The sequence below is a fragment of the Melitaea cinxia genome, chromosome 15 (assembly GCF_905220565.1).
Source record: "Melitaea cinxia chromosome 15, ilMelCinx1.1, whole genome shotgun sequence".
Classification (NCBI taxonomy): domain Eukaryota; kingdom Metazoa; phylum Arthropoda; class Insecta; order Lepidoptera; family Nymphalidae; genus Melitaea; species Melitaea cinxia.
This window is the reverse complement of record NC_059408.1, coordinates 5,526,716-5,537,658: the sequence shown is the minus strand read 5'-3', so window position 1 is coordinate 5,537,658 and position 10,943 is coordinate 5,526,716.

Sequence of the window (10,943 nt, the reverse complement as noted above, 5' to 3'; positions counted from 1 at the left end):
TATTACTAAAGTTCTCGTCGTATTAACCTAAATTGTGACAAGTATGTGGAGAAATTCCTTAATCTGGCGGCTTAAAAAAAGTATATCCCTTTGTTTTGTTTCGACCACCACGCAAACAGGCAAATTAATGTTTTTGTATTATCAGAAACAAGCAGGATGTATATACTATTAATATCTGATGTGATCGAGTACCTACTTACTTCTTTTGTCTTGACTAACCTGTTGGCGCAGTTTGTAGTGACCCTGCTTTCTGCTCCGGGGGTTGTGGGTTCGATTCCCACCCCAAGTCTGGGTGTCATACATATATCTACATATATTTTAGCTAGCATAACATAAGCATTAAGTTGCTTACTTTAGGAACAGACGACCGTGTGTGTATTGTGTAGATATTTATTTATTTATTCGTGACTTACTTCTCTCTCCGCAAATCAAAGAGCGTACATAATAATATATCCTTTATTTATTTTTAACATTTAATTTTCACAATCCGATAGCTTCCCACGACGCTCAAGTAAAACCACACTAAGCATTTTGGCCTCCACTATCATAACTTATTTTATTTATATAGATACACAGAAATTATATAGAAAAGAGAAACACATATTCACACATATGAAGATGACGCGGAAGTAGTCGAGTTATATGTGGATTATACGTTTTGTTTTGTAAACAGTGATTTGATGCTTGTTTTATTAATTTGAAAAAAAAAAACAATTTCTATACGTACAAAACTATATACTCGTACATAATATATTTGAAAAAAAAAGAATAATCTAAACCTAACTTAAGATATATATTTTTTTCAAAATTAATTAATAAATTAATATTCACAGATCACAGTTGTGGAGTAGCTTACTAAATCTAAAATGAAGATTTTTTTTGACACGCGGTCGATTGTTCCTAATGTAGTGTTCCTAACCCTTAATTACTCGCATGGAGTCAAAGCATTTTCTAAAATAATAACATTTTACAACAGCACTAATGGAGGAGTGGACACCAATAATCACTTGTGTGGTACATTCAACGTAGGGAGGTGAATCAAACGGTGGCCGTTAGCCATTTCCTTTCATCTGATAAATGTTTCAGGCATAAATACAATCATTGTACATCGAGTAAATACCGAAAAATCACGTACTCACATGAGGCGTAATTTCTTGCGGCAATTGTCTGTTAAACTTATTCATAATAACCAAAAACGACGACTTGAAGTTAGAGCAACTCCTATGGAGGTAAAAAAACGTCTGATGGAAGTGCATGAGTTGGAAAATCCCGTCCCGCCAACCACTGCAAAACGTGGACGTTGCAACAGCTGCCCGAGGAAATGCGATCGCAAAGTACCAACAAAATGCAAGAAATGTACAAGATTTGTGTGCTATGATCATTCTGACATATACTGTCAACAGTGTTTGTTACAAGAGTGATTCGGAGAGTTCCTAAAAAATACGAGTATTTACTATGATCTCAATATACCCAAGTACAAATTGTTGATTATTGATAATCATTTTAGTTTAACTTATAGATTTTATAGAATAAACAAAGCGCTTTAATAATAAAATAGTTTCATTTACAACTATTTTATTATTAAAGTTTCCAAATATATTAAAAACTACTCATACTATTTGCGGTCATCTGTGACCCCATGTGAGCAGTAATGTAATTATTCTTTGTGCGAGTAATTAAGGGCTAATGTAGTAGCGACATAGCGCCTTTGTTTCAGATACTAGCCAACTGATGTGCATATACACAGCGATAATTCACTTAAGGTCACAGCAAACTGCGTCATCGGACTGTCAGATTTTTTTTAAAGCGCCAAGTGTAACTCATTATTGATACTTAAAACATATTCACTATATAACTTTTTATATTTTCGAAAGAAAAGTAATATTATTTCGTTTTAAAAAAATCATAGTATTACTATATAATATATATATAAAAAAAAAAAACAATTAAACCAAATTCAAATTGTCTGCACATTATTTCTTATCATTAAAGTATTTTAACACAAAAATTAAAGAATACGATTTATAGTAATTTAATTAGTGACGGACTATTGCGACATAAATAATTCTGTCCTCCAACCTTTTTCAAATCAAAGATACCCAGAATACATGACACGAATTTCGAAAGAAATATGAAAATAATTCATAAAATCTTGGTCAGAATAAATTTCCGGTATAACGATTAGTTTAAATTAAAAATTGATTGATTGATTGATTGGTGTTTGCTCGATCGATTTAAAAGCAGTAATTCTAAAATTTAATTTTTCTTCGTAAGTACATCACATTTACAATCTAGATAATAATTTTTCGTGAACACAGTTTTTATCTATTGTGGGACTTATTTTTATTGTTTCATCAAAAAGTGCTGATTTTCTATTTCAGCATTAATTTTGAAGTTTAATATTATTAAATTAATATTATATTGTTAATTTAATATATTATTAATTTAATATATTTCAAATATATTATGTATATAGTTTTGTACATATAAAAATTGTTAAATAAATCAAAAAATAATAAAATAAAAATAAATTAAATTAAATTCATGCTTCTAAATATTCTAGAAGATTCGATACCAACCAAAACCTAATACAGTGAAATTAAACAAATATAAATTGAATACATTTTAGTATAAGAGATTCGAGATTCTTCACTACGTTTACTTTCATTACCAAACGTTCGTTGAATTTTAAAGACGATTTCAAAGTCCTCAGACTTTAAACGTCAGCAAAGCCAGCCAGAACCACATCCATAGTTATCTGGTATCAATCTATTTGGCTATCTAAATTACACCAATAAATTATTTAAGATATACATTCAGTAATTTCCGTTCAATGATATCTTCAAGATCCTACAAATTTCGCGTAATAGGTGCTTCTTGTTAGGATTATTCACATCAAGATTTTAAGGTATAAATCTGTATGTCTGGTTTCATTTATTATGTTTATTCATAGTCAAAATTAGGACTTCAAAAAGGATTTGATTGGCAGTATATTATTACGTTGTACAGTTTAATGACCGAGCTTCAGTTAATTTATTATTTTACTGTTACAGTGAATATATTAATTTACGTGATTTTTGTTTTAGAAATATGTTTACTACTATGATATAAAATGGTATACTGTACTTGTAAGTACCTATAGTGGTGCTACGTTTCAGTTGAGTAATCGTTCATATTTATTTAGTAAAAGCTGACACAATTTTTATATTTATGCGTATATAGGCTAAAGATTTTTGCAGTACTTTTTGCATATTCAAAAACTTAATGAAATAAAGCATTTCTACAAATTACGCGTCACTGTTACATGGATGAAATAAACGATTATGTATTTTTTTATTTTATTTATTTATTCTTTATTGTACACCTCATAGAGTAATTTAATACAGAATTGTAAAGTAAAAAGAATAATGCACAATGAGGCGTTCTTATGTATTATATTATAAGCTTATTCTTATATTTATACTAGCTGACTCGGCAAACGTTGTCTTGCCGCTAAGCGCTATTTAAAAATAGGGGTTGGTGGTAGAAAAGTGAAAACCTAGGATTGTATGTGTTTTTCAACGCCAAATCATAATAAAAGAAAAAATAAATAATTTATCTAAAAATTAAAAAAAACTTAGGGGTGGACTACCCTTAACATTTAGGGGGATGAAAAATAGATGTTGTTCGATACTCAGACCTACCCAATATGCACACAAAATTTTATGAGAATCGGTCAAGCCGTTTCGGAGGAGTTTAACTACAAACACCGCGACACGAGAATTTTATATATTAGATATAACTAGCCGACCCGTCCCCACTTCTTTGGGCGTTAATTATTATTTTGCTCTTGAGCACACTCTCCGAAATATATTCTGTAAAATACAAACAGACAACCTTGCGCCGATGTTCAAGACTTTGTAGTCTAGAGTTAACCAGTGGTTCGTCGCCGATGAGTCTTCTGGCGCGTCGATCCACAGAATCCAAAGCAGCAAGCTGGTACTTGGTAGAGCCATCCCATAAGTGACTGCAGTACTCCATACACGATCGAACTTTTTGTTTTGTGAAACTCGGTTGTTATGTGAAATATATATCTCCGGAGGCTGTTGGGTGACTACCTCCAAGGTCGCGAGGTCCTGATACCGAGGCGCGACGGTCTGATTCGACGTTGCGTCTCATTCGGAGATATACTGGGGTCAGTGCTGAGATCATGGCTTGGCTTGGCATGGTATGGCTTCGGTAAGTACCTGCACCAAATCGCGAGACGGTAGGCGACTCCAGCCTGCCAGAGTGTGGGGTGCCATAGAATACGGCGCTCCACGCGCTGGAGGTGTGCGCCGCGTGGGACACGCAGTGGCGCGCGCTTTCGGCGGTCCTCGGACGGGATCATGGCAGGCGGCGTCATTACCTCTTCGCAGAAGGAGGTCACGGAGCGGGCCAGGGAGAATGACGTCTCTGCTGACCCACTCTGGCGCAGACGTATGTCTCGCCCCACACAGGCGGACGACTTGTCACACATGGTGGTTTTTTAGTCAGTAGGAGTCTCTTTTTGTTTTGTGAAACTCGGTTGTTATGTGAAATATATATCTCCGGAGGCTGTTGGGTGACTACCTCCAAGGTCGCGAGGTCCTGATACCGAGGCGCGACGGTCTGATTCGACGTTGCGTCTCATTCGGAGATATACTGGGGTCAGTGCTGGGATCATGGCTTGGCTTGGCATGGTATGGACACGCAGTGACGCGCGCTTTCGGCGGTCCTCGGACGGGATCATGGCAGACGGCGTCATTACCTCTTCGCAGAAGGAGGTCACGGAGCGGGCCAGGGAGAATGACGTCTCTGCTGACCCACTCTGGCGCAGACGTATGTCTCGCCCCACACAGGCGGACGACTTGTCACACATGGTGGTTTTTTAGTCAGTAGGAGTCTGACATAACCCTCTGGCGCTCCCGTGCTGGAAGGTATCCATGATGGATTTTCCCCGCGTAAAAAAAAGGGTTCGAGGCAAATGGTGTGCCAGTTGTCGGTGATCTCCACGCGGTACACCCTCCAGTCCTGAGGGGAAAAGTGGCCCTTAGTATTAGACGGCGCCATTCACAGAACTGTCACAACGGCGGGCCTGCAAATGCTGCTGGGATTGCGGAAGTGCTATAACGTCCCTGCGATTTCACCATAAGTGCAATGAAGGGATAATTGGAAGTTGCGAGTCCGACAGTTACGTGCCGTGGCCGATTTGGTATAAGTATTGAATGGCTGATTAGCCAGTTTAGTTTCTCAGCAATACCACTAGTCCTTGAGTCAGAATCTGTAAATTAAATATTATTAAAATATATGTATGTCTTATCGAAAATCAATCTTTCTTGGTTTTCAATGTACTTAACCCACGCAATCTTTGTTAAAAGGAAATTACGAACTCCCTTGTAATGGAATCTTAGGAGAAACCGAATCATAATATCATGATATGTACTGAGGCGAGTACAGTCACTAGACTGAAATAACACTTTGAATCTTAAATCATCAATGTAAGGTTCGTTTTTGAATGCATTTTTATTTAGAGCTTTTAAGTGGCAACAAAATTGAATTTTCTTAAAAATAAGTACTTTCCCCTGAGCCTAGCATATGACATTGCTTTCCAAAATTTGCTCTTATTGGAACTAATGTCATACAGGTGAAAGATTTAATTTCAAATTTTCATCTCAATGAACTTAAGAGACCTTTTTGTATTGTGCAATTTTTTTCTTTATATATATATATTTTTTATTTTGATGCCTTTTTTTAAAGTGTAAACAGTCCACTCAATTTCAGTTGCACATATTAAATAGCCTTAATGCATAAGGTGATTCTTTAAAATCTTTAAATTACTCCAAGAAAAAGTATTGTGCAACTCAAACTAACAATTCACAGACTATAATATTTGTAACATATTCAAGTGCTTGAATGTTTAGATGTTTTTATTTCACTAAAACAAGTTTGCCTTTTTTATTGTTTCGAATTTCTCGCAAACGGTATCATCACATCAGCCTATCGCAGTCCACTGCTGGACATATATATTATAATTTTTTGTTAATAATTAGATGATAAGATCTCAAAGAAATCGAGGGGAATCCTCGAAAATCGTAGTGACGACTAGTGCGTTTGTTATTTTTTTTTTTTTCGTCTACTTACGTTATATTACTTTTCGATGTAATTGAAGTCGGTTTTTATTCTGTCATCAACATTAATCTATATGAAACTGTAGTACAAAAACTGAGTTTTTGTGTTGTTTTTCGGATCACCGGTGATAGAATCATAAGCCTTCAGAGCCGAGAGTTATTAAAAAGCGGCTGACCATAAAGTTTGGTACTGCGTTACACGTAAATATAAATAAAAACATTTCTTTTTTAACCAACTTAAAAATTAGTATCTCAAAAAGGAGTATCTTATTAAAACGAGTGTATTTTTTTCAATGTGTGCCTCATAACTTTTATTTTATTTTCAGATTTTGATGATATGTGTTTTCGTGTAAATTTTGAATGATAATTGACGAGTACTTTTGTATTACCCTAATAACATGTATTTAATTGGTATTTTTTTAACTTTAATTTATAGGTTATAGTAAAAAAAAAATATAATAATAATGATGTTCTTATTTTATTGCTTAGTGGTGTAAATTGAAGTCTATTTCTTTGTGTTGTTAACACACAAATTTGCTTGTTTTTAAGTTATTGTACTATATAGTGCAGCCTATCTTTATTGCACTATATAGTGCAGCCTTTATTTCTATTCAGAAATAAATATAGAGCTTAAGCCACACTTACGTTACTAATACATTTACGTTAGGATTTCTCACGTGAAGTTTTCTATGGTTTTCTTCACAGTAGAGTATGAGATGAATTTTAAACACAGCACTTAGACTCAGAGGCTTTAACCGAGATTTATATAGCAAGCTTCGGTTCCACTCGTTTCCTATAATACTAACTTAGTTTTACGTTATCCGAGTGACATTCAAATACCAGGTTATGAATAAAATAAGCTAAAAGCCATGATTGCTGATGCTCATTCATTTTTGTAATAAAAAGGCTGTATTAAATTATGAAATTATTTTCCTTATTATTTGTTTATCGTGATGTGCACTTAACAAACCCACATAAAATGGTCGATCGTTCTTTGTGTCTCAAAAAAAAAAATGGGTTCAAGTGCGATCGGAAAGTTACATATACATGTCACACATACATAAGGTTTATATACCACGCGATTTTATAATTAATTCATACTACAATTTACTAGCATTAAGCAATAACTAAAAATATAGAAATAAGAAGAAGAAGAAATATACTTTATTGTGCATAAAAGTTAAAGTACATAGGTAACTTAATAAATAAAAACTTACAAAATAATAATATGCACAAAGGCGGTCTTATCGCTAGGTAAGCGATTTCTTTCAGATAACCTTGGGAAAGAGGAGATTTTAAAACAATACAGAGTAGGATCACCAAATGGCAAAACAAAGTGAATCCTACAATCAGCGGTCGCGGGTTCGATTCCCGGTCACGACAGACATGTGTATCGACCATATAGATGTTAGTCGTCGTCTGGGCGTTATGTTTGTGTATTGTATGTGTTTCCGGACCCCCAACACAGGAGAAAATTGGATTGGAGTGCGAAGCGTTTATTAATTCTTATTTTACTAAAATATACACAAATAAACATATACATTTTACATTATTTATTAAGTAGGAAATGGTTTATCATAGGCAAGGCATTCCACAGAATTATTGACTGCGCTGTAAAGGAACAATTGTAGAATGGAGTATGATGAATAGGTCTTTGCAGCGTAGTTACATCATTCGAACGCAGTGCCTTGTCAGTTTTCTCTTAGATACTCTGGGGCCCGGGGATTTTTAAGTACATAATAAAGATTATTTAGAAAAGGCCTATGATAGAGTGATGAGGAATAAATTGTGGTCAGCATTGTCCGTGAATGGTGTGAGTAGTATCCTCATACGAGCATTGCAATCTCCTTTAGGGATTCTAGTGCTTGTGTAAAGATAAACGGGGCATACACTGAATGGTTTAATATCGAAAAAGGTGTTAGATAGGGATGTACACCGTGGCTGCTTAATCTGTTCATGGACAATTGTTTGACAGATTTAAAAGAGAGTGAAAGTGGGTTGAGAATGAATAAGTTACTCGTCAAATGTCTCCTCTATGCTGATGACCAAGTATTACTTGTGTCTTCGGTAACTGCTATGAGTGGAGCTTTTGTAAGAAAGGGAATGAAGATGAATGTAAAGAAGACGAAAGTGATGGTGTTTGAAAGAGATGAGGCAGTGACAGACTGCAATATCGTGATTGGAGATGAACAAATTGAACAGGTGAATGAATTTATGTATCTGGGTTCAAAGTTTACAAGAGGTGGAAAGTGTGAGAGTGATATCGAAAGAAGAGTGAATGCAGGAAACAGGGTGAATGGGACTTTGCACTCCTTTATGAGCAGTCGGAGGGTGTCTAACAAGGCTCGTTTGGCTGTGCATGAGGGGTTGTTGGTTCCGACACTCATGTACGGAAGTGAAAGTTGAGTATGGCAGAAGAAATATGAAAGCAGAATAAATGCAGTTGAGATGAGAGCGTTAAGAATTATGATAGGAGTCAAACTGAGTGACAGGATAAGAAATAGTGAGATAAGGAAACGTTGTGGTCTGAAAGACGATGTAGTGACAAAAATTGAGAAAGGTATGCTCAGATGGTTTGGTCATGTCGAGAGAATGAGTGAAGAACGACTGACGAAAAAAGTGTATAAGGCGAGTGTGAATGGAAGAGTTGGAAGGGGTAGACCTAGGCGGACGCTCCGAGACCAAATAAAGGACGTCTTAAAAAAAGGCCAAGTCAAGAGTACCCTAAACCGAAGAGCACGTACGAGTATGAAGGGAATAATGAAAGTCGGCGAAATGAAAGAAGTATGTAAGGATCGTAGCAAGTGGAAAGAAGTGGTCTCTGCCTACCCCTACGGGAAAGAGGAGTGATTATATTTATGTATGTATGTATAGTAAAGTAGTGACAGCATTCTAGTATTCCGACGAAAACAGATTTTCAACAACTTGAACTTTTTACGAAAATCGGATATGTGATCGTATTTTCGCAAAGAAAATACGAATCTAATAGCTAAATTTTGGAGCCTCACAAGTTAAATTACATTGTATTGCCTTCTGAATTCTTCGCTAAAAGAGTGTTTGTACGTGAATTTTAATTATTTGCAGAATTTTATGCGATAAATAGTTGCTAGTAATAAAAAAAAAGTCGAGGAAAAATAAATATGGACGATTAATATTGAGTAGATGGTAATATTTGTCGTCATATAAAGTATTAGATGAGTCACGTGGTTACGATTTATTAAGTATTTACTTGGTAAATATATAATTTAATTCACATGACATTAATTTAACATACATATTACTTTTTATATTTACCCTACGACCGTATTTTCTTCCAATTTTATCTTATTATCCGTATTGTCAAGATTTCTTTACAGTGACCCAAATAACCCACTGTTTGTGATGAACGAGCTTCGAATTGCGCTTTCAACTCTTTTCGTTTTACTCTTCTATTTAGTTAATATTTTCTTTTAATTTATAATATGAACATTGTAAGCTAACAAAAATAATAATTAATGCTAAAGGAGGTGGTCTCGAATGTTAGTTTTTTAGTCGCAATTCGGATATCTATCACTCAATAGAGTCTTAATATATTATACTTTAGCATCTTACCGATTTTTAAAAAGCAGTGACTTGATCACTTTTGTAAAACTATTTTAAAAAAAAAGTAATTTTACTATGTCATTTTGTGTTATAATTCTATATCTGCGCTATGAATAAATTTCTTACAATTTTTTAAAGCATTATATGGTGTTTTTACACATATAAGTACTTAATAATTAAGTTTACTATTTTTTAACTTACGAGTTTGTGTGTCGATTTTAGAATTTCATGTTATTATTTAATAACCATCCACTAACAATAGGTAAACTTTGGGTAGCGTCGCTCTATCTCTGGGTGATGGCACTAAGGCTAATTGAGAGAAGAGCTTACACTTAGCAATTTTGTGTAATATATTATTTCAAACACAAAATTGCCAAATGATTGCCTGAAAACCAAAGAACCTTGCTGTTCAACCAAAGATTGATTCTTTAATTTTATTACTTTTAAAGTATTAAGTAATGTAAAAGAATAGAACGTACTAATAGAACTAAAAATAATACCTAGCTTTTGTGAATACTACTTTTCGCGGACTGTTGCAATTGCTGTCTATTAGACCTAAGTCCTAAGCTATATAAAGTGAAAAAGCATGAAAAATTCATAGAAGAACGAACAAAGAAAATCTACCATGATGTTCAGAGTCACTTGCCTTTTTAACCGACTTCAAAAAAGGAGGAGGTTACTGAATTCGACCGCATATATATAAATATATTTTTTACGTATTTTCGGGGATAAATTTGTAGTTTATGAACCGATTTTGATAATTCTTTTTTTTTTTTTTGGAAAGGTGATATCCCAAGTATAGTACCATGATAAGGAAACTAGAATCTGATAATGGAATCTCAGAGAAATCGAGGGTAACCCTCAAAAATCGTAGTGAGGACTAGTGCGTTTGTTAATTTTTTTCTTCTACTTACGTTGTCTTACTTGTCTATGTAATTGAAGTCGGTTTTTTTTTTCGTTTGCGAGAAAACACATTTTTTTTTATTTGAGATATTTGTTAACTAATAATAAAGTTTTGCAGGACAGGACCTTGAGGAATTATCTCGTGGAGATTTAATAACATCAAATAAAAACATCCGAATCTTGTCATTGTTCGTTATTGTTAAAACAGATATATACGAGTATAAGTGTGTCAAAAGAAAAATGTCAATAAAAGCGTAATGAAATAAAACATTCTGAGAGTTTAGTTTTTATTTAAAATAAGATCATCTTTTACATTTGTTTGCAATAAAC